The sequence below is a fragment of the Strongylocentrotus purpuratus genome, unplaced genomic scaffold (assembly GCF_000002235.5).
Source record: "Strongylocentrotus purpuratus isolate Spur 01 unplaced genomic scaffold, Spur_5.0 spur5_scaffold_17, whole genome shotgun sequence".
Classification (NCBI taxonomy): Eukaryota; Metazoa; Echinodermata; class Echinoidea; order Camarodonta; family Strongylocentrotidae; genus Strongylocentrotus; species Strongylocentrotus purpuratus.
Window position 1 is genome coordinate 986,920 of NW_022145602.1, and position 7,399 is coordinate 994,318.

General features: G+C 36.6%; 1 long non-coding RNA gene across 1 annotated transcript; it reads right to left on the minus strand.

Annotated features, from left to right (window-relative positions):
• LOC115925039 lies at positions 1-3,744 on the minus strand. The gene is made up of 5 exons (XR_004064532.1): positions 3,564-3,744; positions 3,353-3,442; positions 2,286-2,418; positions 1,036-1,134; positions 1-130 (listed from the first exon to the last, which is right to left on the minus strand). It is a non-coding gene; the product is annotated as an uncharacterized LOC115925039 (long non-coding RNA).
• Positions 3,745-7,399: the final 3,655 nt, after the last annotated feature.

A 7,399-nucleotide genomic window follows, 5' to 3' on the forward strand; every position in this document is an offset into this window, starting at 1 on the left:
CAATACAGATATGACTTTTTTTTTTTTTTACCTAAATGACAGAAGATTCCGCGGAAACCCTCGGCGCAAAAGCATTCATCGTTCGTACACGTTCCTCCATTCTGACAAGGGCTGGACGGTTGACATTGAACTGTTGAAAACAAATAGAAAACGCAGTTTATTGTTAAGACTACTAACTATGCCCTTAGAAGTACTAATCTAGTTTTGCCTAAACCGAAAACAGAATTGTAAGCGTATGTTTCTGTATCGCGGAAGTAAATAGCATAATGGATTGTCTATTAACATTCGACAATCAAGAAGTTTGGCTATACTTAATAAAGAAATAAAAAAATTATTTTTAAATGTTATGACAGAGATAATATACACTGGAGGACTTGGAAAGGGGTAGCGGGAAGGGTTGGCAATATCGAGAGGGTGGCGGGGGTGGTGAGGTTAGGGGGAACGCTAAGGGGGGGGGGGGGTAGTGTATTGGTAAATTACTTTGATGTTTATAAAAATTGATATTGTATGTAAATTAATATGATTTTTGCTTTTGGACCCCATGGAAGAACAGGACCATTTTGAAAATGGTACTGAAATGGGCTATCCAACCGTTTGTCTATACTTTACACTTTTACTTACTTTCTTATCGTTTGAAATGTGTTTTATATGTATGTTTTTTTTTTAAACTTGAATATATATATGGATTTCGGAAATAAAAACAAACAAACAGTTGTTCACAATAAAATCAGTTTCCTTTTGTGTTCAGATGTCGAATAACTTATTTCCGATATATATTTGTTTATAAATGCTGTCAAGGCCTCTATCCTGATTACTACTCAAATTATTTCCAATGGGGGAGGCTTATTGGACCCAATTTACCCACGCGATAGCCAGCATTTTTTCTTCACAAAACCCAAAACATCTCTCTTTTCATATTTACTAACAGCCTAGAGAAAAGTAGAGTTTGCATATGTCTTTTTTTTTAACGACACCCCTATCTTGGGTCGCACAATTTGTGACAATACAGAACTGATATTACTTCTTTTTTTTTACCTAAATGACAGAAGTTTCCGTGGAAACCCTCGGCGCAAAAGCATTCATCGTTCGTACACGTTCCTCCATTCTGACAAGGGCTGGACGGTTGACATTGAACTGTTGAAAAGAAATAGAAAACGCAGTTGTTCACAATAAAATCAGTTTCCTTTTGTGTTCAGATATCGAATAACTTGTTTCCGATATATATTTGTTTATAAATGCTGTCAAGGCCTCTCTCCTGATTACTAAAATTATTTCCAAGAGTTAAGTAGAAAACATGATAAAAATACGAGGCAAGCGACCAGACACGATCTTGTCGTTCCCGCACTGAGTACTACAAACACTCTTTATATTACCTATGTCCAAATTTGTGGAATAATTTGCCGGTTATTATACGGGAGTTGCCCTCTTTGGTATCTCTCAAATTTAATCTTAAACATTATCTCAAGTCATTGGACGTATGAGGGAATCTATGGCACCTAATTACTCACCAATAATCTGTTTCATATCTTTTTTAAAATATCATTATTTTCTGTTACTCGGTATTGTACTTTAAATATTTGATTATTCTATATTGCAAACATTCACCTTGATATATTTCAATGTTTTTACATGCTATTTTTAAACTATTTACTTGGCATTATTGTGTATGTATTTTGAATGATTTTATTTTAACATATTGTGTTGCATTCCTGGATGTATGTTTTTAGGGGCCCCATGGGAGACCAACTGATGTTGAATGGGCTACCCCGTACGAATAAATAAATAAATAATTAAAAAAAAAATATATATATATATATATATATATACAGTGAGAAATACACTGGATGACACACAAAACATTAATGCTTCCTTTTTGTGGAAATTACTACAAGGCTTGCGAACGCTTGTCCTACACTGGAATCGAGCCCTGGCCTTTGACTATACGCACAATTATTTTACCACTAGGCAATGGAGGCGGATATAGTTGTATTCTGCTCACAAGATGCAAATAACGACAGACAGCCTCTCAATCTAACCTCTTACTTGTATTTGTGCCTTTCTTGCCACAGAAAATTCCCGCCACAGATAGTCACTTAACTGATTTTCTATGTGCTCAAAATTTACCCGTCTAGACGATCAGTGTAAAACGTTACTCAGTCAATTCAACATATTCAAATATTTTGTACGGATATTTTTGGACTTAGCCCCAATGCGTACTAAACGATAAAGACTAGATGTTAAATTTATAATAGTCTGATATAACATTACTACGTAAAATAGTGTACCTTTCCCTATCTCACGCACTGCATCTGAAATTTCGAATATCCTACTTCCTGGCACTCCATAGTTACTAGTTGATAACAGATCGATGTCGGAGAGGTCAACTAACTGGTTGCCATCGCTATCAGTTATTCCAGCCTTGATAAAGATGATAATAATAATGATGATGATGATGAGATGGTGATGATGTTGGTAATGACATTGGTGGTGATATTGGTGATGATGATGATAGTGATGAAGATAATGATGATGTTCGTGTTAAATGATGATGATGATAATTACGATGGTGATGATGATGATGAATGTGATGATGATGGTTATGGTGATGGTGAAGAATATTATGATTATGGTGATAATGATGATGGTAATGAAGGTGATAATGAACATTATGACGATGGTGTAAATGATGGGGACATTGATAACAATAAGTATTGCTGGAATTCCTTCTATTATCCATTAAATAACATCATGTAATTTGCAAGATTTGAAAGAGATCCTACAATCTTTAGTGTTAATTCAAAATTTCCTAGAAATGAGTAGTAACAGCTTTTAAAAATTATATATGGCATTTTAAACGTCAGAAGCAATCTTTAGGCCTATACATTTGATTTGTTATAAGTCATCTTATTGAAAAATCAAAGCATTCTTTTAAGACCAACTCCTAATAACTCAATGTCATACAACTTGCTCTATAAAAAATTAATAGTCCCTTTTAACATTTTAACATCAGTTGTGAAAAACTAAGCTTCTTGAAACTTAAAATAGAAGACATGTATCTAGGTTCTTTTAATTAACCGTTGATGGTCAAATGCAAATATATATGTAACTTCCCAATATGTTAAGGATAGATTGATGTTAAATATCTCCTTCAATGTGGGAAGAAAGAAAATATAAAAATGATTACATGTAAATTACCATTTTTAGGGTATCATAGAAAAGATGTTACGTTACGTATTCTGAAATAAATTAAAATAATATATTGTATTCGTTCATTTTTTTTTAGGTTTCTTAGATTGGTTGTTCGATTGTTTGTTTACTATTTTGTTTTGTTTGTGTTGCCACTATAACTTACACGGTAGACGTCCCACTCGATGTTCGCATAGTTAAAGATAACGTAAGTCAGCTCGCCATCTGTTCCGATTAGTACTTGAAACGTACTTCTCTGGACACCATATAAAAAAGGGGGAACATAAAAGAATTGGTTTTATTTTTCAGGACGCCACTCTATGGTTTTATTTCTATCTTGATTGATTTCTAGGAATGAGAAAACATTTTGTACGAACCCGTTGTGAGGACCCGAAACTGAATGCAGGTACTTCTATCCATGAAACAACAACAGTTGTGAGTAAAGAACGGCCGAGAAACTCTGGTGTAGCTCTTCGAATTGCACGCTCAGCTTTACTGAATGTTGTTTGGTCAGTTCCTTGATCTGATGTCCTGCAGGTTCATGAATGTCACAATTTTTTTTTTTAACAAAGCGAGTTATTCCATATGTAATACAAAGCGATATCAAGATTGAAAACAAATACAATCAATGCAAAAGAAATAGAAATCACAGCGGATTTACTGGGGTACAGGCACATTTTAACCGCTAGGGGTGGTGGGGGGGGGGGGGGGGCGACGACGACAGTATTGACTTGTCTATTTCTAAAGTTTGCCAGCGACCCAAGAGAGCAAAGTTAAAAAGATACTTTATTTGGTAACAAATCTTATTTCACCATAAAGATACACTTCACTACTATCTTGATTCCGAACCTAGTATTAAAAAAAAATCTTCTCCGCCCCGCCACCTCATGCCTCGTACCCCTTACGGATTCGAATGCAGATTTGTTTGCCAATAAAACAATATTTGAATATTTCTTCCTTGTCAGAAAATGTCAGTATCAATTTTACATGTTTGAGGACAGATTACCATGACTACTAAATGAATGATCTTGAAGATGATGTCTTTTATGGGATATAACACTGAAATTTATTTTTGCATGGTAGATGTCCAAGAAAAGAATGAGAATATGCCCAGAAGAAAAATTAATGCATAATATAATGTTTAAAATAATGTACAAAAACCACTAAGAAGAGTATATTAAAGCTTATCTGCCGTAGTTTACAGGAGGGATTAGAGTGCCCTGCAAGGTCACTGGACAGGTGGTTATCTCATCAACTCAGCTCTCAGTTCACACAAGAAAAAGTGGATTATGGGGGACCAATGGTCACCGATTAGGCATTGTTTGTTATATAGAGGGCGCAAGTAGCTACAAGTAGTGCAGAGGGCCTTTAAGCAAATTATATTTGATGGGAAAAGGAAACTGAATGCGGACTTAAGATTAATTTTGATTGATGCCAATTTCCCAAATACGATTTAGTCCGTTGCCAATTAGTCTTTAAAAAAACTAAAAACAACGGCCGTATAGGAAATCTTGTAAGGATATTTAGAAACATTTATCAATTTAATGAAAGAGAAGGTCTTAACATTATGCACGTTGTTTCGTAATTTTAAAAATGGATGTCAACTTACTTTTCAGGCATTGTCAAAATGGTGATTTGGGTCTTTTAATGATTCTTTTATTGCTGTCTAAAAAAAAAATGTTTATTATAAACTGCAGTATGATTATTTTCCCTCATATTTTTTAATTTTTATGTAACGATTTATTTATATTGTCGGTAAAATTGCGCTGCCGTCGGGAAAAAAGAAAAAAGGGGGAGGGAAAAAAAAAAGAGAGGGAAAGGGAAAGAAAAGTAAAAAAAAAAAAAAAAAGGAAAAGAAAAGAAAGAAAAGAAAAGAAAGAAAAGAAGGGAAAAGAAAGAAAGAAAGGAGAGAAAAGAAAAGAAAGAAAAGAAAAGAAAGAAAAGAAGGGAAAAGAAAGGAAAGAAAGGAGAGAAAAGAGAAGAAAGAAAAAGAAAAAAAGAAAAAAGAGGGAGGAGAATTTTGAAAAAAAAGTATTGAGTGTCTAGCCCCCTTCACCCCCTCTCTCTCTCTTTCTCTCTCTCTCGAATAGTATATCTGAATTTCTTTTAACCTCTCTTTATATCCCTGCTTTCTTCCATTTCGTGTTGCATCTTTGATGAGCAATTTCTTTTTTGACGTTGAACTTCATTGGTTTTAATCATATAACGAAAGTTTTAAGTGGAAACTAACATCACCTCTACATGACCAATAAGATCTAATCAAGTCCAAATGTAATACAGCACCTGAAATAGACATCGCCGTCGATTCTGATATCTACATTGCGTCGGAGAGGACGAAGATTTAGATTTTGTGACAGGACTCCTTTCGCTATCTCATTGAAACTTACAAATCCGTTATCAAATACCTGTATGTGGAGACAAAATAGTATAACATTTGTATTGGGTATATATTGTAATTGCAATGTTTTTTTTTTTTTTTTTTTTTACAAAGACCTCTTTTATATTAACAATAATGATAGGGTTCCAGTGACATCCCATTCGCTCGGCGTCCGAAGAAACCGACAAACCTGCGACGCTGTCTGTCTCACGAAAACTCAGAAGAGTTTGCAAAGGGTGTCAGTAGCCCGTTTCATAGAACTTGTTATCTATAACAACTGCTTAGTTTCTATACAGTAGATTTGCGGGTGCACCATGTGAGAGAGAGAGAGAGAGAGAAAGAGGGTTGAGGAGTCCTGAAAAGGACTCTGACTCAGTAATCTTTCTTGGGGGTGTGGTAGTCCTGAAAAGGATTGTTTGTTATCTTTCTTAGCATATAGTTCTAAGGAGAACTATAGCGCTTGGAGAGGATAAGCGGCTCGACGTTTCGAACAGGTGACTATCCGTCGTCAGGAGTGCTTAGTTTCTATTACAAATCTGCTCTCAGCCAATCAGATGCCATGATTTCAGTAGCTTATAACAGCTTGTAACTTGCACTATGAACGTGACTGACAAAGAAAGCGGACAAAATATACAGTTTCTCAGGTAGACAAAGGAACATCCCTCACTGCTATTATGTAAAAATGTGTAGAACAGGTGAATATGCATGTGGCACCTGTTCTACACATTTTTACATAATAGCAGTGGAGGGATGTTCTTTTGTCTACCTGAGGAACTGTATAATTTGTCCGCTTTCTTTGTCAGTCACGTTCATAGTGTTGTTAATGATATCAAGTTTCATGAAACAGGGCCCTGGTCCGCGAGACCGACATCGGCCATTCCATTATTTTAGGTCAGTTACTGATACAAATTGTGAGACTATTAAGGATAGCGAGACCGCCATATCTGCTATTTCAAGATTCCGTCATGCGGGCCAACCGTCTTGTGACGCTGTTAGAATGTAAACGAGACTGCAATTATCAAGCCGCGTAGAGGGGGTGGTTGCAGAGCTAGAGAGAGGAGGGGGGGGGGGGGAGTTTTTCCCCTCCCATGCGAAGCGCGGAAGTTTTGACGTTTCATTGAATATTGGAAAAAGAAGACGATTCGTTGTTTGAAGGCTAGCAATCTTATGTGAGAAGAAACACATAGCAAGAAAGAAAGAAAATGAGCAAACCACACGTGTTGTTTATTGTCGCTTACAAAAGTGAGTACACAATTTCTTCGTGTCCACATTTCAATCAAATTTCTTCTCGACATTGCACTTTAATACCCCCCCCCCACAAAAAAAGAAGTTTAAAAGCATAATTAACTGTTCCATCAACTAAAGACTCAAGGAAAGATGATAGATTCGTGAAATGAGCTAGAAGATGAAAGTATAAATTAACAGTGCGGGGACGGAGGGGGGGGGGGGGGGTCTAAAACAGGGGCGGATCTAGACGGCGGCAGGGAAGGGGGCCCAATTCGTGAGAAAATATTTAGCGGCGAAATAGCCGGCAGATATTTTGCTCAGTGGGGGAGGGGGGGGGGGGGGTAATGAGCACTAATTTTTTTTTTTTGCCCTCGAAAATTTGAAAAATCGCACCCCCCCCCCCCTTGAGCGCAAAAAAGGGTATAATAACCGTGTTTTTACACGTTTTTCCCCTAGGGGAGGAAGCCGGGCCCCCGGCCCCCTGGATCCGCCACTAGGTCTAAATGCCCCTGAATCAGAACAGAGTCAAAGCATGGACCATGCTCAAAGACTTGTTTGCGTCATATCACCATATGGAACCAATGTAATAACCGCGCCAAACTAATTCAC